Source organism: Sprattus sprattus, assembly GCF_963457725.1.
Source record: "Sprattus sprattus genome assembly, chromosome: 8".
NCBI lineage: Eukaryota > Metazoa > Chordata > Actinopteri > Clupeiformes > Clupeidae > Sprattus > Sprattus sprattus.
Genome location: NC_137927.1, coordinates 18,857,253 through 18,878,985, shown reverse-complemented (window position 1 = coordinate 18,878,985; position 21,733 = coordinate 18,857,253). Strand labels below are relative to the sequence as shown.

General features: G+C 50.1%; 1 protein-coding gene across 1 annotated transcript in view; it reads left to right on the top strand.

The window, feature by feature from the left end:
• zfhx3b (zinc finger homeobox 3b) overlaps nucleotides 1–21,733 on the top strand; it is a 159,982-nt gene that overhangs the window by 68,299 nt on the left and 69,950 nt on the right. The gene's annotated exons all lie outside the window — the stretch shown is intronic.

The window sequence follows — 21,733 nt, the reverse complement described above, 5'->3', positions numbered from 1 at the left end:
AACATTTCCTGTAATGTCTGCACGCCAAACATCAACCTATGCACAGACATACATACACACACACACAAACGCACACACACATACACACACACACTCTCACACACACGCTCATTTCAGATTCCCTCCTCATCCATATGCTCCACCCACAGCTCTGAATGATGGCTTTATTGTATAACTCTGTTCCACACACACTCACACACGTGTAGCCCAGGGAGAAGACTGGGCCCCTTTCAGCAGGCAGGTAGGACATGGGGAGGATGAGAAGGGTTGAGCGGGGCTAAAGGGTGAAATTGCTGGAGGAGGGATAAAGGAGTGTGAAGAGACAGAGGGTTTGGTGCTAATACTCCTCTGAGCGGCACGGGCAGAATCGCTCTCGACAGCCGTATTGATTTTCGCCGGACTTGGAGCTTCACCTTCTCCTCTAATCATTCCATAATAGCCAATGGATGAACACTCTCCGAACAAATGGCCATAAATCTAGTCGGCCTGATTCCACTTAGGCACCTATCCTGTGTGTCGGAGGCCTGGGCCAGCTCTGTGTTTAACCCAAACTGGCACAGCTGCACAGAGGGGCTCTCTGTCTTTTACCCGGTCTCACTCATTCTCTTTCTCATGCCCTCACACACGCACACACGAAACCACATATCCATGCACTCTCTTTGCACAGACTCGGCCATTATTTACACAATGACTCCACTCCATTTTCAAGTGTTGTACTCTTGGAAAGTAAATGAGTAAAAACAAACATTCCATATTATCGAGTTTTATTTAAGGAACGTTTACAAGAGCTCTTTACTCCGGCCCCCTATTTCTTCTTCCTCTTCCTCTTCCTCTTCTTCCTCTTCTTCTTCTTCTTCTTCTTCTTCTTCTTTTCCTTCATCCCTTTCTTGGCCCGTGTCCTTCGCAGTGAAGCCCGGCTCGGTAAACAGCACATTAAAGGACTGGCTGAGAAACAGGCCGTCGTTATTGTATTTTTAATCACATTAGAAAGTGCTGCTAAAATGGACCGACGGAACACCGTGTCCAGCAGCCTGTCTCTCCTCCCTGTCAAGGATTGAGAGTCGCTGGTTTTATGAGTAGTTCCTCCATTCTGCTGATGTTTTTACAGCATTGCTTCCTGTCCGCAAGGTCTTTATGCCGGGAGAACATAACGGTAACGGAGCGAAATCGTTTTTCAACACTCCATTAAAGGGAAAGGTGTGACCACTTTCCCATGTTGCCCATTAAAGTGGAATGGGAGAAAGGTGGTGGGGGGTGGGGGGATTGGCCTTAGGGATCAGCCTTGAGACAGAGAGAGTGCTCTTGAGAAAGTCCCTTCTGATGGTGGGTAAGGGGGCCTAGAAACTTGCTCACTCAGATGGGAAGCCGGGGATTCAGTCAGAGCTGAGCTCGCAGGGCCTCCACTGTCTCCACTGCACATGTTCAGACACGTAGCTAGGCTATTTACAAATACCACAATGTTTCAGATATGTAACAAAATCTGTGCAAGTCTGTGTGGGGGCTCTGGAGGCGGGGAGGCATTGAGGGGCCTCACTTCGCCCTGGGCAGCTTTCACCCTCACTGGGCATGGCTTTCTTCCGAGCAAGAGGCTCTCCAGAAAACACAGATACAACTCACTGCACACACAAGCCCTGTACAGATGCACAGCTAACGCTTCCATCTCCTCTGCCAGTACAGTGAGAGTTTTTAAAACAGTTGTGCTTGGTGAGCTCTCATGCCAGGCAGGAGACATCTCTTTGTGTCACTTTTAATACCGAGCAGTCGAGGGAGGCTTAAAAATGTTCAACACATCCTTGCGCGATCATTTTTTAAGACTTAAGCTGCTTAAGATGGCTGCTCAGCTCTCACAGGCCCTGAGGATCCTGGGAGGAAGCAGAAGAGAGAGAACGTGAGTGTATGCCCAGGCGTGACCCGATCCGTCGTACTGGCGCTCTGCTACAACACCAGGAGCAGCTCCCTTCGGAGTACAGAGAGGGTGTCACTGACTAACTAAGATGTCCCCAACTTGACAAGAGTTACCACTGCGTTTTTATGACCTCCTAGCGCGATTAGTGGATGATAAGTACATGGTGCCGAGGCCACACCGCACTGTCTCGGCTCCCTGCTTTGCCGACAACACGGATGCGGTGTCACCCCGGATTTATGGCCCTGGTGGAGAGGCTGACAGGCAAGAACCCCATGGTGGCCTACAAGTGTGATGTGGCAGATTGGTAAGCATACAGAAGAAGAATGAGAGAGAGAGAGAGAGGGAGAGAGAGAGGGAGGATAGAGAAAGAGAGAGAGAGAGCGGGGGTGGAGGGGGGGATGAAGAGGGAGATGAGAGGGAAAATGGTGTTCATTTATTCCTCCCAACGAGAAATCTGATGCGAGGCACAGCATTTTTTGAACCTTTTTTGGGGAGAAAATAAATCATCAAGTCAGCATAAACAGGCCGTAAGATGTGGGAGATCCTTGGGACACTTCACCCAAATCAAACTGGTTTGCATTAAACAGGCCCTTTGTGTGCAGGGCTCCGTATAAATTGGAGCCTGTAATTACTGGAATTAAAAAGGATGGTTTAAACTGAGGGCTAAACTGGATGGGATAATTTGAGAGTCTGTGGTATGCGGCCCATATTAGGGCTTTCTAAAAATATCCCCCTCCCCCCACCACCCAACTTATTGGAATGTTCCGAAAGCCCATGGAAAGCTCGAGTGAGTCGTCCTGACCGCACAGACCACCGTGCGGCGGGGGTGATGCAGGCTCTCCCGGGCCCTTGCTCCTGTTAGCCCAGGACACACTGGTTTTCAGCCACGCCCGGCAGTCTCTCGTCTCGCTTGTGAACTTTCACCTTGCCGTTTTTTCCCTCCCTCTGTGTGTTCCCTCAGGCTGGCGGCTTTATAGTGGCAGTTATGATGTCATGATGGTCACCCACCACCACCTCCCACCACCCTTCCTCTAAGCACAAACAGATGGCCCTCACAACAATATACAGGTCGTCCCAGAGTTTAGTCTTCTTTCCGGAACGTTCCCCCCTTCACTTTCCAGTGGGAGAGACATGGGCTTGGGCTATGTAGTGTCATGCCTCGGTCATGACTTTCTAAGTCAAACCCCCCCCACTATACTCCATCTGCTCTCTATGAAACTGCACACTCAATGCAGCTCTCTTGTTTACTATGAGGCCTGCGCTGCGGTATTGAAGGGCATGGCATTATATAGCATTCTGGAGATGTGAGAAGCTGGGGGTGAAGCTGAATCTGAAGCTAAGAGAAAGAAGCGGGATAAGTAGAGGCCCTGGACTACTGGCTGCCTTCCTCCAGACAGGATGGGAAGAGGCTGGACCAGGCCTGGGCTTCCAGGCAGGACTTTCAGGGAAAGGGGAGGAGCTTTTCGGGGGGTTAGCTGGCTACCTTCCTTGTCTCGGGGGCCGGTGCGATCTGCGGTAATTGAGATTGATTGGATGTTATTTTTCCTCTTGCAAATGTAGTCCATTAGCTTGGCACATGCATAATCAGTTTAGAGCACAGTTAACTGAATGTAATCATGTTCCTCGGTGTCTGCTCACACAAAATCCACTCCAGATGCCGTTTGGCTGTGGAAAGAGGGGAAGAAAGTGCCGTCACTATCACATGGGGAATCTTTACCCAGGAACCCCTCTCTCTCTCTGTCTCTCTCTCTCTCTCTCTCTGTCTCACACACACAGAACCCCTCCTTTTTGTGTCCCAGACTCGCTCTATTAAACACACACGCACACACACAGACAGAACAGACCTGCTCTCACACTCACACATGGCACACACAGACACGTAACACACAAACTCAGTCCAGAAAACAGGCCTTCAGATCACATGTTCACAAGTCTTAGCTATGCTAACTCTGACAGGACGTCCAGTCCCTCAACAACAAAGGGCGTCTGGATTTGGGCTAGTCTTGCTTTCTCCTGGCCTTGTTTTCCCCTCCAGTGCAATTGAACTGGATTGTTCGACTGCAAAGAAGGAAACCTATTTACGCTCCATATAGACCAATGAAAGAGAAGGGGAAAAAAAACATAAAGTCAAGAAGTGGATTGATGTGAGCAAAAGGGATTATCATGTCCTCTTGTACCAAAAACACATTAAGGTGCATTTCAATTATCTGCACTCCACAGGCAGCCAATCTGGATGGAATGACCTTAACCGTTAATGACTATTATGATTGATTCTCCAAACTCTCTCAGCTCTAGTCAGCAGGGGAGCCCAAAACCATAAGAACACATAAACAGTGGTTTTCTGTGTTTGATCCGGGTAAGATTGTTTTTTTTTTTTATTTTTTATTGCCAAATGAAAGTGCGGGGATTAATTTGGAGTTAAAATCATAGGGGAGCATTTGACTGCTGCTGGTTCTGTCTGGTGGCGACATCTTTCATCTGCGGATGGGAATGGGCTGACCTCAGGCCAGCTCTGGGCTCCCAGAGAGCGCCACACCCATGCTCCTCCGACTCATCCTCCAGACAGACATGAGCCACAGGAGAGAGGGATGGGGGGAAGGGCGGCAGGTCTGAGAGAGAAGGAGAGAGAGAGACGCTCGTTTAGACAGAGATACTCGGCTAATTATCATGGCCAGGCTGTGATTGTTCAGTAATAGTGCTCAGTGGGGAAAAAAGGTTGCTGCGGTTCCAGGAAGAGCAGCACTCTGATTTACTGGTAGCACCACGCTAATAAAGCCTTCGCTTCGCTCGCACTCCATTCACAGGGCGCTGCCACCCAGACGCCCCCGCCCACTCCCTACCTCCACCACCCTCCTCTTAAGCCCCCCCCCCCCCCCCCCACACACACACACACTCACCTCAGAGCTTCCACACACACACACACACTCACCTCACTGCTCCCACATACACACAGACACACTCACCTCACCGCTTCCACACAGAAACACTCGCCTCACCGCTTACAGACACACACACACACACACACACACACACACACACACACACACACACACACTATCAAAGCAAATCCAACCACGCTCCCCTGCCAGGAACAACAAGTCCTTTATGTACCGTAACAGATGAAATATTCTGTGCGCTAATTCCAGTGCCGTCTGTTAGCGAGCGCTATGTAAATGCGTGCGCATGGGGAGTAGCGGGCCTGCTGTCCAGGCAGAGAGGAGAGAAGGGAAGTGTTGGAGGTCTGTGTGTAAGACCTTTTCTCGTTTAAAAGCGGCAGTGTTGATCCACAGCCATCCCCCCTACCCCCTCCCTCCTCTGAACCTCACCCTTGGTAGTGTGCCTGGAGGAGAGGTGAACTCTCGTCTGCAGAGACTAAACAGAGAGCTGTCAGTCTGAGGCGTGAGGAGGCGGGGAATGGTCCGTGCCAAGGTCACTGATTGGCTAGGGGGGCCCGGGAAGGCGGGACGGGCGGCATTTTTTTAGTGGAGGAGGGTTCAAGGCTCTGTCTCTGGCAGGTCGCTGGAATTTCACAACTCCTCCGGCTCCCACGTCGGAAAAGGCCAGCCGCTGACCCGTGCCCCAGCTGCTGCACTGACACTGCTGCTGTGTGTGTGAGTGCATCTGCCCCTCTGTGTGCGTGTGTGTGTGTGTGTGTGTGTGCGTGTGTGTGTGTGTGTGTGTGTGTGTGTGTGTGTGTGTGTGTGTGTGTGTGTGTGTGTCACAGGGGATAGCTCACAAACAGGCACACTGTGTAGACTAAATTATTTTATGTCATGGCTGTGAAAGTTGAGCAAAGAGGGGAGGAGGGGTGACAAGGCCCTTCGCAAACTACTATTTCTCTCTCTCTCTTTCTCTCTCTCTCTTTCTCTCTCTCTCTTTCTCTCTCTCTCTCTCTCTCTCTCTCCCCTATCTATCTCTGTAGAGCGGAGGTGCAGATGTTATTGTCTTTCTAGCTGTTGTGATTTAGCTCCCCTCCGTACTGCAGGCAGCCCCAGCAGGGTGGCATAGCATGCTCCTGCCGGTGTGCGTGGAAGCCCTTGATCCTATTATCTGCTGCCTGATCAGCAGAGCTGGAGGACTGGTCGAGTGACTGCCGGGGACACAGGGGGTCAGACCCCTCAGAGGGGCACTAAGAAGAGCCCAAGAGTAACGATGGGGATGGGTGTGCTGGCATTCATCTTAAGTGTCTGGATTTGGGAATAGTTTGTGATTACTGTATAACACTCTAAAAGGCCTCTTATGCAGTCCACTTCAATATGCACATGGTATCGTTATGCACACATATACATAGATGAGTTTTACTCATACGCATTAGCTACGTCCTTTTCTTTTATGTTTTCCCTCTTGAATTGCACTCTGTGTGACTAGACTTCCAGACTCCTTTAATCCGACATCCTTTTCATCATCTCCCCCCCCCCCCCTTTGGTTGCTCTGCACTCTTATCTTCCCAAAATGAACAAACACGATCAGGAGCTGTCACACACAAAACAAACTCAGTGTGGATAACAGGTCAGTGGGTGGTCCGACACAGGGCCCTGCTTAAGGTTAAATAGCTTTAATCCAACCAGCGCGCAAAGCTAAACATTCACCCTCAGCCAAGTCCTCCTCCACCCCTCCTCTCTCTCTCTCTTTCTTTCTTTCCTCCTGTCTTCCTCTCTGTTTCTCTCTGTATCTTTCCATCTTCTTGATTTCCTATGGGACAGGGTGGTTTTTGTGTTTGCTGACTGCATTATTCACTCACTCCACCACAGATTTGTGTTTTATAAAACACCTTATGAGGGATAAACACAGAAACCCGCCATGAGGCACTGGCAAACAAACAGAGTTTCAGGAGCCTTTGTCTGCCCTGGCCGTGACAATGCAGGCAAACAGACGAGCATATCCTCTACTCTTTTGTCTTGATGAGAATTATTGAGAGCGCAATTACATCGCCCAGGAATCAACTTCCCGAGTCGAGACTGACCAGAGGGTCTCTTTTTCTATCGCCTAATCAGTGTTTTATCCAAGTGGTGCCAACCTCAATCTTGTAAAGATGATATTACAGCCATATCAGTCGCATTCCTATATCTGCCCCCCCCCCCCCCCCTTGGGCTCTCCCTCCCCCTTCAGAGTCTGATAATGAGGAGATTGCACACTTGCCCCCCCCCCCCCGCCCCCATCTTCAAAAAGACCAGATAGTGATAAGCGGCGAGTTTAATCAGCCCGCTCTATGATTTAGTGTCGCGTTTGCATGTATTTTGTCAGTCAAAGTGAAGTCAAATAGTAACTGCAGGCTGATTGGCTCCACCTCTCTTTCTCTCCCATTCACTACTTTTGTCACCACCACCACCAAACCCTGCTGGAGCAGGGGCCACACCTGAGGCCTCCGGGCCCCTGAGCTGTCCCTGTGGCTGCCTATAGGCAGGTCAGCCCGGGGACTAATGCAGCCAGCTGGTAGATAAACGCTCCTTTGATGGGGATGAACCTGCATCTCCTGGATCACGGAGGCTTCAGAGCCGAGTGGAAAGGGAAGACTGGAGAAAGAGAGAGAGAGAGAGAGAGACATGAGAGAGAGAGAGAGAGAGAGATGATGGAGGATGGCTTACCGACTCACTGGCATTAATACATCAGTGGCTTTGTGACCAGATTAAAGTCCTGCGAGTGGTCAGAGCCAGTTTACAGCTCCTCTGCTCAGTATTCAGCAGGGACAGAAGGGAAGACCGACAGAGGAAGAGGGAGGGAGGAAGGTTGGGAGGGAGGGAGCAATGAAAGGGTGGAAACTTGCGTGTGTTTAGGTTTCGGGCTGTTGAGGAGGGTCTGGGGAGAGATAAATACCGCAGGAAAATGGGGTTGTGCACCTCACTGTTTTAATTCCACTCGCAGCTCCACCAGCATTTGGCTCCGGGGAGAGTTCACCCCAAGGGTTAAAGAGCTGTCCAGCACACCATGTGACTGTGTCCAACAGCAGACACCTGCCTGGTTACATAACCACAGCATAACCGGAAATTCCTCCAAACGCAGTTGGCGGAGGACATCACAGTTGAAGGCCGGGTTGCATCCCGGAGGCCCTATCTATCCATGGTCAAAATGCCCACATCTGAAGCACTCACGCTAGATGGGATTGAACTCTTAACTGGGGGATTCCCAGACCCTAGTTCGTGACGAGGTGAAAAGAAAAGAAAAAAAGCGCTAGCTTCGGCTGCACCTTCCCCCTCTTTGACAATGGACGTCCATCCAAGCATCTTATGTTTGGCCTAATTGCTGTGCACCGGAGTGCAGGGTTAGGACTGGGAGCTGTAAATCTATCAGTGTTATGGGGGCAATGTTCTCTCCAGATGTAGACTAGGGATTTCATCCCTTTGTAATTAAGCAGTTCAGCCTGGGGTGTCATATGGTTTTTATTGGAGCCCTCTGGAAAAAATCATTTCACACCTTGTTTTCTCATCATACTCTTTATTCCAGTATGAAAAAAAAGAGAATAGAACTGAGAAAAAAGGATTTTTTTAAAGAATGGAACAGAGAGAAAATAAATCGTATAGCCGAGAGAGATCAGGCCGTATGGAAATGATGGGGGTATTGATTTAAGGGGTAGAGGTATGAGGGCACAGAGGGGTCACCAAACATGCAGGTAATCAAAAAAACCTGCTCAAAGTCAGAAAGAGAGAGAGAGAAAAAAACGAATATAGGGATTCAATTAGAATGGTGCATATCCAGCAGCACCACCCCACCCCATCCCCTCCCACCCAGCCCCAATGTTATCTTTTCTCTCCCTCTGTGTCCCCTTCCACCTGTGTTCCACTTTAAGCTCATTAGGAAGATGAGGGAGACAGCCGGGAGAAGGAGAGGTTGAGGGACGCGGGCGGTGCTCAACTTTTCAAGGGCAACGGCATCACCATCTCTGCAAGTTTATTGCCCCCACATTCTCCCGAGCCAAACTATCACTTCAAATGGAGAACACTGTGAAAGGCAGGCAAAGAGGAGGAGGGGGGGGGGGGGGGGGGGTGTCCCAACAGTTCTCCTCAGCCCTACACCAGGCCCCACCCGCTGATGTGGCAAACTTTGAGGTCAAACCCTCAGAGGTGTCTTTTTTTTTTACTAGTCACAGCTGGTGAGAGAAAAGAGGGGAGAGGAGGAGGGGAAAAAGCTTTTGTTCTGTTTTAAGCGCTTTCACACATTTGTGGTTTATGAAGCATTTTTTTCAAATGGCCTCCATGATTCACAGAGCCGCTCTAGTCTCCTCTGCTCTCCACTCCTCGCCGGGCTGAGATCAGACATGCAGACGGGAGAGGAAGTCTTTGGCGAGATCCCCCCCCCCCCCTTTCTCCCTCTCTCTCTCTCTCTTCCTCCGTTCGCTCCCTCTTCAGATCTATGACTCTCCACGTCTCCGTCCAGAAGCGTTCCTCATCTTGCGCCGTGTCAGCTCCTCGGCTGCTGCCTTGATAACGTCACCACATTCGATCAACACCAGGCCCTAAAATTAGGCCCCTGTTGCCCAAATCCGCCCACCACTATTCATCGAGTTATCTCTGTCACTCCTAAGGAATTTCCTTAATTTATACTCTTCGGCTTGGAATCCTCTTGTTTGGCTAATATAAACCAGAAGTGCTGTCCTTGCCACTGTATAAACGAGATAACTTGCAGCCGTTTCTTTTTTTGTACGTATATATACAAATTAGCATTTATTTACTTATATTTTCATTAATGAATTCATTTATATTTTTTCCTCCACCTCATACCAGATCTAATACCTCATACCTGGCGTATATTGTGAGATCTGGTATGCAAATTATTATTCAAATCATTGTTATATTAAATTAAGCTTGGAAAGGAGAGAGTGAGCGTCTTATTAATGAGTTCTATGAACCAGGCTTTATTAAATATTTGTTGATGTTGCAGGGGCTCGAGTGTGTATTAATTTGGCTGCAGCGAGTCCCACCGGGTTTCGGATCTCCATGTGCGCAGAAGAGAGCGCTGGGCTCTTGTTCCGTCTGAAGCGTCTCCCCGGTCCCAGCCTGCGGTTTTTAGCACCCCCCCTCCCACCAACATCATTTCACAGATGAGTTATGGGAAGCTGCTGTGAATGCAATTCTGAGATGATTCACTCCATATTGCTAGCAAGTGTTTGCTCTTCCTTTCAGACGGGGGAGATCCTGTGACTCTTGTCTGTGTCCATGTGTAATGCCCTCCCCCCCCAACCCATCCACCCAAAAAAAAACTGTCTCTCTTGAGACTTGGGAGGAGAAGGCGCTCACATGTATCTCACAGCTATCACATGTATTCCTTTTTATCAATAAGAAATACCACCACCACAATTTAAATCTGTCATCTTTCTGATCAGAGCTGTCATCTTCCGCAGCCAAAGGAATCTTTGAACTTCTGAGACGGTGACTTATTTTTTTTTTTTGTAAATCACTGGAGTTTATGGGCCGTTTATGGATAAATGGCATAAAGGGTCCAGAAAGGATTACAGGAGTGAGAGTCGTATTATTTGTGATCTTCTGTTCATGAGGCCCTGAAGGAGAAAGAGAGCATAATGGTAGAGCCTGCTGTAAGCAACCTGGTGCCTGTCCATGGGGCACATCCGTGTTATTTTTTTCTGCCACCTCGCATCCTCCTCTCTTTGTCGGTCCAAATTGGTCAGATCATTCAATTTTCCTCCATCTCAAACCATTTCTGCCCTCTCTACCCAGCTCATTTGAACGAAAGGGCATTATGATGGATGGAAGAAAAAGAACAAAGATAAGCTGAACACATCTCCTTTCGCTCATGACTGGTTATTTATGAGTGGTTCTTTAACTGGGAAGGGTCGAGATAGCCTGCAGCCAATTTTCAGTCTGCGACAAAGGATATAGTTATGTAGTTGTAGCTGTAATGAGAAAGTCCCATAAAATGCCCCCTAAACATGAACATCTTGGCTGTACTCCGTGTTGTCAGACCGGGTCATTTTACCCTTGCAGTAAATGGTGGACGGTTAGCATACTGTGGGGTTGTGCCCAGTATTCTAATGGTGGAAGGCAGCTGTGTGCGTTTTTATGAAAGAAAAGTCCATCGCTTTGCAGACACCTGAACTTTCCCCCCGTGTACTGGTGCGTGCGGCGAACTCCCAGCACTCGACTTAACTTTTAAATCATTAAACATGATGAAGCCATCTCCTCAAAGTCAGGGGGGTTTATATACGCAAATCAAACCCCATCTGCCATCTCTGATCAGAGGCAGCACCCATCAGGCCGGGGTTACGAAGGCTGAACAGGAAAAGCCATTAACTGCCAATCACTGCATCGATCGACAAGCCGGTCCACCATCACCACTGCCCCTCCCGGCACTCTCTCTCTCCCTCTCTCTCTCTCACACACACACACACACAAACATACTCACACACACACACACACACACTAGACCACTACAACTTTTTGCTCTTATGCATCCCGAGTCGGCGTGGAGCTGGAGGAAGCAAACAGATCACTCTTGAGTGTGGGAGCGGGTTTTCAAACTGAATTTGATGAGAAGGGTAACACAGATGCACTCCATCCTCGCTCCTCTTTGAGCTTTCACAGAGATCTGGACCCCCACCCCACCACCACCACCCACACCCTCCCACTTCCCTCTCCCTCTCTCTGCTCAGCCCAGAGCCAACTCCAGCTCCAGCTCCAGCTCTGCTCTGCTCTGCTCTGCTCTGCGCTTTATCTTTTAAATGATCTAAAGATTGCCTCGCCGTTCCTCTCCATGTTAGGGAAAAGCTATTACTCTTTCCTGCTCATTTATCTGTTGATTCTGCCGTTGAGGACAGCTTCACTCTCGAAACATTAAAACTAGGCTTTCCCTCCGCAATTATAGCTCAATCCAGATGTAAAACAGTCTGTTTATGTGCAGGACTACTCCGTTGTTCTTCTTCACCCCCCAACAACCCCCCCCCCCTCATTCCACATTTTTTGGAGCCCAACATCAGATAAAAACGGGCAAACTAATAGAGTTCGCAAAGGACAAAAGGGAGGCGGTCGGGGAGAGGGAAAAAGCGCAGATTGATTTTTTTTCCCCTCATTTTCAGTGGTGTCGTTAGGACTACGGGTCATTAGAAGAATATTTACCTACTTCCCAGCTTAATAGAGACGCTGTGTATCAGTGAGCGATCGGGAGCAGAGGTCAGGGCTGAAGGGAGCAATTAAAGCCTATGGATCCTCCAGAGCTGGGCTGTCCCATTGTTTGTTCCACGGCCAGGACCAGTTAGGTGAAGCCAAGCAGGAGGCAGTGAAAACCTATCGAAGACAGGCGCTATCAATTTATCGAGCCCCCACCCCCCTCCCAGAAATGAGTAAGTAGTTCACCCCCCACCTTTAGCCATATCAAGACCTGGTTTCTACACATGCAGATATGCAGATGTTGTTTCCCCTCGACTGACAGCTGCCCCCCCAGAAGATGCTATTCTCATCTTCAGTGAAGGTGTATGTTTGTGTGTATCTGCTTGTGTGTGTTGATGTGTGTTGTGGGGGTGTTAAGAGGGCATGTGTGTGAGGTTGATGTGTGTTGTGGGGGTGTAAATAGCGCTTGTTGGTGTGTGTTGTGGGGGTGTTAAGGGGGCATGTGTGTGTGGTTGGTGTGTGTTGTGGGGGTGTTAAGAGTGCATGTGTGTATGGTTGATGTGTGTTGTGGGGGTGTTAATAGGGCATGTGGTGACCCTCCTCCCCTTCCCCCCTGCTGCGGCCTGGCTGATCTCTGGCCACACAACACCCCAGACAGCCCCGATCATGATGGATGCGGCCTCAGGCCTCTCTTCACGCTCCGCGGCTGTGGTGGCCTCATCGACACATTGGCTTGGGGGAGGAGAGAGTGAGGCCGAAAGAGAAAAGAGAGAGAGAGAGAGAGATAGATAGAGAGAAAGAGGCAGGGAAGGAGCCAAGGCACAGACACTAACCAGACTGACTGGCCATTTTCCTCGTCCCTAGTCATAAATATTTGTGTGGCTGATTTATAAACAGGCCTGCATAAGACAAGATCAAAGTGTAGTGTAACGGTTATATAAAGCCCAGGGCTTCTCACTCCGCTGCCCTACACGCTGTTCTCATACCTATTAAAGATAAGGCCATATATCAGCAGACTACATGGGCAAAATGTCTTGAGAGGCCCCCGCCTGCTGAAAAGGCTAATGCAGCCCCTGCTGTGACACTGGACTCACCACTCACCAAGTCAGGGCAAGGCCTGTGTGAGTGTGTGTGTGTGGGTGGGTGTGTGTGTTGGGCGATGACGGGCAGCAGGCAGTTGGCAGTGACGTCTCGTGTTGCCCCCTGCCCCCACCCACTCCCTGTTATTCTAATGTTATGCACGGCTATTTCACTCCTGTGCAGTCAGGGGAGCCGCTGCGCCGTGCTGGAGCAGGGCAGTTAGACAGCTGCACACACTGCCTCAGTCAAGCAGACACAAAAGCCAGTCACACACACACACACACATACACACATCCCCAGCCCCCCACCCTGTGTATGAGAGGCAGGGGTACTCACATGGGGCAACCCCTACTAGGCACACACTTACACAAACACACACACACACACACACACACACACACACACACACACACACACACACACAAACACAGACATTCTCTCTGTGTTTCTGACATACTCAGCATACCTCCACACATAAATAAACACTGATGCACATAAATACACAAGATGGGATGGCAGTGGTCAGAGTGGGGATCAGGCAAGCCTCCCACACCTCCAGTGCCAGGGCTGTGAGCTCCCCTGCCTGTAGTGATAGACTGAGGCCCATCTGAGAGCCCTCCCTGTCTCACATTAATAACAGCCCCAGCGTGGCAGATGCATGGGGGGGGGGGTTGATGACCCCAGTGAAAAGGGAAAGAGAGGGGAGATTCCCCTCCTTCCTATTGGCCCTTACAAATAGCTGAAGAAATAGGGAATCAGACTAAGGCAGGAGAGGAAATTCTGTGCCATACCAGAGTGTTTTCCTTCAAATATCTCTTTTCTTCAGGTTGGTCCAGGTGTTCAATGTAATCAACACAAACAACCTCCCATATCTTATGCAGCTGTGTTCATCACGGGCAGTCTGTCCCTTCCCTGGTTGGTACATTACATAACACATCAAGGCCTCAGCGTCTCGATATCCCTGAAATCCCCTTACTACTCAAACAGAGAATAAACACCATTTGGGTCAGAGGGAAGTACAAGTGAGTTTCACCTACAAGATCCCAGATCTCCTTCAGCTGTCCAGTTTTACATAGTATTCATTACTGTTTGCTGGAACGACTGCTGTAAGGGCCTTTTCTCCCAAACCAGTTTGCATTTAACTACGCACAGCACGTGTTTGTTTTACACAGACAGCAGTCAACTCGCATAACCAGTTTTTTATGGAAATCTAAGAAAGAGGTCAGTGTGAAATAGATAGCGTCTTCCTCCCAACTGCCGAAAAGCTTCACTGCGGAACAAAACAGCCTGTTCTGTTCTCTCCTCTTCTCTTCTCTTCTCCTTCTTCTGTTCCATTTCTCTTCCTGCCCACGCTGCCTGCTATCACACAGTCGGCGCTCTCTCTGCCACCGCCCATCCCAGTCAGTCTGCAGGGGTCCGGCCTGGTCCGCCACCGACAACGGGGGTGTCTGCAGGCCTGATGAGACAAAAGAAGGCATCCGCTCTTAACTCAAGACAGAAGTTGAGTCGCACAGCATCAGAGCGGATGATGCAGAGCGAGGCAGACAAGGCTTTGGTCGGGGAGGGGTTACTGAATTATTACTGATGGTTTCGGGGTAACTGTCCGACCGCAGGTCTGGAGGATATTAATCATTTATTTGATTGTCCGCATGCGCTGATTAATCAATCCGAGGGAGATCTGCAGGATTAACTACCCTATTATTCCCCTGTAAGAACAGATAAGAGATACGGCTTTAAAATATCATGTTCCATTTATCATTTATTTTTAGTCCCCTGCTGATGAGGGCGAAATCAAAACTGAGGTGAGATTAAGCAGAACAGCAACAGAGGGAAAGAGTCTGAGGCGAAGGTGGTGGGTGTGGGTGTGGGGGGTCGGAGTGGAGCAACAGAGGGAAAGAGTCTGAGGTGAAGGTGGTGGGTGTGGGTGTGGGTGTGGGTGTGGGTGTGGGGGGTCGGAGTGGAGCAACAGAGGGAAAGAGTCTGAGGCAAAGGTGGTGGGTGTGGGTGTGGGTGTGGGGGGTCGGAGTGGAGGGGTACAAAAGAGGGCGGAAGAGTGAGAACTGAGAGAGGGAAAACGACGGATTAGGAAACATGTAGGTGTTTGTGCCAAACTTCCAAACAAATGTTTTAAAGCTAACTGCATCAGTGGCTAAAGAGACGGTGAAACAAAGATAGAACAAATGGCGGGGAGGGGAAGAACAGCAGGAAGTGGATGGGGAAGCAATAGCCCGAAGCGAGCAGGAGAGGCTGGCAGGGGAGGAGACGAGCGGGGTGCAGCACTCCTCTACAGGTGGACTGGTTTCAAAAACAAGCAGGCTGCCTTCGTGCAGTGCCCCACCCCGTACACGATCCGCTCTATAAATCTACGTTCCGCTGACTGGTTAATGTGTTGTGTCATGTGGTAATGCCTTTGATTCCGACATACCTCCGTTTGTAAATACAAGGAGCTCTCAAAGAGCTGTGGTTACTTTACAAGCATGGCGCCCCCGGGGCTTTCGCTGGAGAATGCAGGGGATGTAGAGGAGACGAGAGAGTGCAGAGAGAGAGAGAAAGAGAGAGGGAGAGAGAAAAAAAAGAGGTGGTCAAAAAGTGTATAGACTCTTCATTTGCGTCAGTGCCAGGTATGTGAATGGGGAGGAGGAATGTGGTCTCTATCTCACACACACACACAAACACACACACACACACACACACACACACACACACATGCACTCTCTCAATCCATTTTTCTTTCTCTCACACTCTTTTCTCTCTCGGCACAGTAAAGCCTGGCGGCGTGATTATGCCCTTTTCAGCACTGTCTGCCTTTTAACACTTTCCTGCTCAAGTGCTCTTTTTTCCCTTTTCCACTCCACTGAAACAGACCTGTGTACTCTACAGGGCCAGGAAACAGCCAGCCAGCTGAGGTAAAACGGTGGCTGCCACCCAGTTCTCTGAAAGGCTAGGGATAATGTCGCCAGCCCGGTTTTTAAGTACCAACCTGGCCGATGCCCCACTTGCTGCCTTGCCTCGCTCTGGCGTGCCAACTTGAAGGACTCATGTGCCTGCACTGTCTGTGAAGTGGAAAAGCAGCGTGTGTGTTTGTGTGTGGTTGTGTGTTTGTGTGTGTGTGTGTGTGTGTATGCCGATACGTAACAGAGAGGTCAGCTCCAAATCACATAACAAGGGCACTCCTCTAAAACATTAATAAATTAAAATCACAAGTTGTCCTATAAAAAGTGGCTTAATGTGATCTTATAACCTACGTGCGTAATTTACATTTAAAGGCGTACAAAGCCTTCCTTTTGCAGGGGGGAAAAGAAAAAAGAGAGCCGCCATGCCTGGTATTAAATGTCCCCAAATGGGCAGCCAGCTCAACGACCTCCATGATGACACGTCAACTAATGGCACGGCCGGCTATTTTAAGAAGCTGGCGCTGCCGGCTGGCCGGCAGAGGTCTTTCAGAGGCCCTGGAAAGCTCTTTCGCCAGTGTGACTAAAGCAATAGGCTGCCTCCAATTAGCCAGGCCTGTGTTTGATTTTTGTGATGACGACCATATCTCAGCTGTAATTATGCTGCGCCTGGAATGATGAGGGTTTAGGTTATTGATCTGGCATTGATCACCCTGATCAATGAGCACTTTGTTTCTTTTTTTATGGAAAGTGAAGTTCTTTTTTTTTCACATCCACTCTGTCCTCCCCCCCCTCCCTTAGCCTTGGCTAATGAGCAAGCCTGGCTGAATGACCCTATAAAGCTGCTTGTGTTTGCTGGGCCCTGGTGTATTGGGCCGAGTGCATGGTGTGATTATGGGATGGTCGGCCTAACCCCTCCAAGCGGGCTCCACTTTTCACCACCAAGTGCACACGCTCCCTTTGGGCTCGCTCGGGCTAGATGGCCAGGACTTAAACAGAGCCCATTTCAAATTCATGTTTTGCTGAAGGGCAAAACAGGCCAGGGCTCCGGGCTACATTTTTCCATTTCCAAGACTAAATTTTCTCGCCTGGAAAACACGGTAGCTTCTCCCAAAAGGGTCAAATGAAAATTGCCCACAACACCGTAACGCAGTCTGTATTTGTATGAAAACTGTGTCAAGCCATATTCTAGTGGAGAGCATGTTTGGAACATTGAGCATTAAAAAGGAAATGTATTTGTCATCTTATAACACCTACTTACATTTACAAATAATTCCTTCTGCATTGTCAGTTAGAAGTGTTATTGAATCTTATTGATCTTTGTCTTGCCACACATGTTTGTTTGCTTTCCACCAATATATCTTCACTGCCTTGTACTGACAAGGATCCGAGTAAGGATTTGCTCAAAATACATGCCTGATATGATCATCATAGTCCAACTCATAATATGTTGCATATAATTGTCTGTGTGTTTGTGTACTGTGTGTTGGTGTGTGTGTCTGAGAACACACCAGTTGTTCCCCAGCCAATCTGTCTCATCAGCAACACACCCCTTTCACACCATGCAAATAAGCTCTTTTTGGCCCTCCTTCTGGCCCCCTTCCACCTGTCAATTTGCATGTTAAGAAGAGTGTCTGAGCACTGACAGCACTGAGGGGCTTGTTGCTCCTTTTGTCGGCCCCGGCTCTGCCCATGAAACATCCCCTCCACCCCCCACTCTTTTTATGACGCGCTCCAATATTTACTCTGGCACAACCTGACTCGCTGGTCCTGTTGCTAATTACCCCGCCAGCGCGCTCGAGGTGGGCGGGACAGCTCAGATGCTTCCTCAAGCGCGAGGGGGTTTAAAACGTGCAACTATTCCCAACCCAAATATCTGCTCTGTGAATTTTATATAAGAGGAACAAAAAAAAAGGAGGGTGGGAAGCAGAAACATTGCATTCTCGCCACCTTATTGCGTAGCCTGAAGCGGCAACCCATTATCTGGTGATGAAATATTTACGCAGGCAAACTGGGAACGCCAGAGGTGAAAGCTAGATAATATGAGCCTGTGGTCGTTTTATTCGAGTCCTCTTCTTCCACTTCCAATGCTAACACTCCTTCTTAATATGCTGAATGCAAAGAGATAAGCCTAACTCTAGCCTAAAGCAGAGTACTGCATGTACTTTGTCATTGTACTATGGTCGCCTTTGGAAGAGTAACAGGTTTGATGGTACAGAGTCCGAGTATCATATTTCGACTTGGCACAGGGAACTAGAGCTGTTTTGTTTGGCTGGTAGGGTGCCATGTTGATCCTGATTGACCCAAAATGGAGTAGGCCGGAGTCCAGCGGCCCCCTGCTCCGGAGCATCTGTCACCTGTCCCGTTACAAAGGGTTCGAGCCACCGGATGCCTGTCGGTGGTGGGAGGGCAGTGAGTGGGATGCTGGCTGTCAGAGACTAATAGTGTTTTGGTAACGCCGGAGCGCTGGATTTAATTTTCGCCCAAGCATATTAATCTTCACAAGTGCCGTTTGACTGAGCAACCCCCACGCACGCACACCAATGCACACATACACAACACCCCCACACATCCATTCACATACCATTCACCTAACAAGAACCCTATAGCCCTCCCCCTCACCCCCTCACCCCCCCACCGCCAGCTGGCCCGCAAGGCCAGTGCAGCAATTGTCTGTGTGGCAAGTGACAAATGGCAGGCTGGGAGGTGTCAGGGTTCTTTATGTGTGGTGGGTTTGGCCACTGCCTTCAGAGACACGAACATGGATGTTGGAAAAGCCAATGCAAACGTGGTTACTCACTGGGAGCAATTTAGTTCCCCTTTAACCTTTCTACACAAAAACACACACAAACACAGTGAGAGAGAGGAGACAGTGAGAGAGAGGAGAAAGTGGTCATGTAGGGTGTCTACAGCAATAGCAGGGTTTGGATGTGAGTTTATTGCTAGCACGTGCACGTGTGGATGTTCCACCACCCTGCTTATTGTCTGGCAGCCCAGTGGAAGGCTCCATGTGGCCAGCCCTTAGTCTCACAGACAGAGGGAAGCTGAGCCCAATCAGAGAGGGTGACCAGCTGACCCTCGTATGTAAACACACCAAGACTGCTCAGCCATGGCTCCGAGCACCTCAGTGACGCCCCTGGCTCCCTACTCAGTCTCGGACAGTACTGCGCAAGAAACTCTCTTAATGGCCATTTTTAATTGCAGTCCATCCACCCTCCGCGCCAGTGGCTTACAGGGTTCCAGGAAAGCAGCCATGTCTCCGGATGACCAGAGCTTCCTCTCTCTGCCCAGGTCCGAGCAGAGCATTTTAAAACCCCCCTCTGACAAATGCACCTGAATGCCTGGCGGATTGATCCTGTCTGTCTCCTGTCTGGCTGCTGTGAAAACAGTGAAGCACATTCTTCCTCTCCTCCTCTGCTCTCCTCCCCTTGCCTTCCCCAATAATTACCACCAGCGTGTCTCTGTCCAGATTGGAGGGTTTGTGGTTGTGTGTGAACCGAGCGGCCCCCGGTTCTGGGAAAGGAGTAGGAGCGGTGCGGTGTGGTGCAGAGCAAGGCCGGGGAGAGGCGAGGCGAGCAGGCCTGGAGTTGCCCTCCTAAAGTTCCAGATGGCACGCTGCCGCCGGTGCAGATGTCTCCGGACTTTAGAAACAGCTGTTGAGACGATATGGGGGGGCCCCACCGCCCCGCACAGCTGTCGCCTCCTGCAGGTAGCCGTATGGTACTGCGACGCTGGCGGCACTTGCCACTACAGGCCCCGCATTCATAAAAACACCAGGAGGCTAAGCTGTTAATTAGCTGCTCAGAGAGGAGGGCAATGTCTAGCGATTAATTTTTTTTTCCCTCCCCTACCCCCCCCCCCCCCCCCTCCTTTTTTTAATCCCTGGCTTGACATCATTTCCTGCCCGTTTCAGAGTCATTTGCTGTGCAGTGTATAAGCAGAGGGCCCGGCTCATTAAAAGGGGGGGAAAGGAGAAATGTGTTTATCTGCCAGCGATTAGAGGAGCACATTATGCATGTATGCCCATGCTTATCCAAATGCAGCTAATGAGAGAGCGCTGGCGAGGTTTGTGCGCCGTGGCACTGCGGTGGGCATGAGCCAGGCCTCGTTATCACCGTGCAGGGCATTGATCTGCCCACAGCCCGCCACACGCCCAACCTTACAAACCGCCCCACCCCCACACCCCCACCCGACGGCCCCCTCTGACTGAGCGAGAGAGAGAAAAGAGAGAGAGAGAGAGAGAGAGAGAGGGCCTCTGTGTGTCATAGGGAAATGCATTGATCATCTGATGGAGGGCCATTGTTTAGAGCGCAGGGACATTATCGAAGGAGGGATTACCCAACTGTTGTTTTGTAGCCACGCATGTGAGAACATATTATTTAACTGCTTGTCACTACATTCTCTGCTTTGCCCATTTCTTTCTCTCTATCTTTCTTTCTTTCTTTCTCTCTCCTCCCCCTTTCGCTTTCTTTCTCTTTCTCTCCTCATATATACACACACACAAATGATTGGATACATTATCAACATGGTCCAAATGACTGCCTGCATTGATTGCCCTCACTCCACAATTATGTTCCCATTGTTTACTTTCCAGACTCTTATTTATTCAAGAGGAGTTCAATAATTATTGCTTTCTTTAATGCTGAGGAGGTAGAGAGGTTTAATGCTGAGGAGAGGTAGGGAGGTTTGAGCTGGGTAGGGGCCTGAGTATCGTCTAGGGGCAACTACACTGTAACCCACTCTCCCTATCCATATCCCCACTCTCTCTCTGTCTCTCTCTCTCTGTCTCTCTCTCTCTCTGTCTCTCTCCCCCTCCCTTTGGTCTTTTCCCCGCGTGTTTCTTAATGGACATCTGCAGTCATCCATCCCCCCCTCAACCCCTCCGGCCTCCCCCATGACAAACTCTCAGGAAGCTGGCTGAATCACACGGGCCGTGGCTCAAACGCATTACTCATCCGCAGCTACCGTCTATCACAGTCACAGTGGCGTGGCGGAGCTTAGAGCAGGGGCCAACAGTGGTGGTTGGGGCGTGGGTGGGGTGGGGGGGCATTAATTGTCACGCAAGCTCCCGTGCCCCTGTGCCGAGGGCACATGCAGGCCCACAGAGAGTGGACGAGGGGAAATTGAAGACTTAGAGAGCAGGCAGGGGAGACAAGGGCCAAGGATGGAGGGATAGAGAGAGGGAGGGAGGGAGAGAGGAGGGGAGGCAGGAAGCAGTAGGTATGCGGCTGGGGTGGGTGCTCATCCCCGCCATTGCCCCCCCGCCCCCCCGTCACCCCCCATGTCTCTTCAGCCATAGCACAGCGTCTGGGCATTTCGCCGCTCGCAGTGGCTAATTTGAACCAGCCGCTGAACTTGGCACCCGGCGCGGCTTCTGTGGTGGCGGCTCCTGTTCCTCCGGCTGCTGCTGTGGGGAGCGAGAGATTTAGAGAGGCAAAGAGAGAACGAGGGAGTCACACAGACAGACAGAGAGAGAGAGAGAGGGGCTGGAGAGAGAGGGAGTGGCTGACTTTCTATATCCAGCAGACTTACCCCACATATTCCACGGCTTATCCCATAGGGAAACCACCCCCCAACCCACCCCCCTGCTTCAGTTAGGCCACAGCAACCTTACGCCACATCCACACCCCCTACCTCAGGTTGGGCTCCACTCCATATCCCCAGCACCTCTCTCTCTCTCTCTCTGTCTCTCTCTCTCTCTCTCTCACTCACTCCCTTTCTCTCATACACACTGAGATGTGAGGCCAGGTTTTTGTCTTCCCTCGCAGTGCTGCAACATGTGTGTGTTTCAACCAATCGGC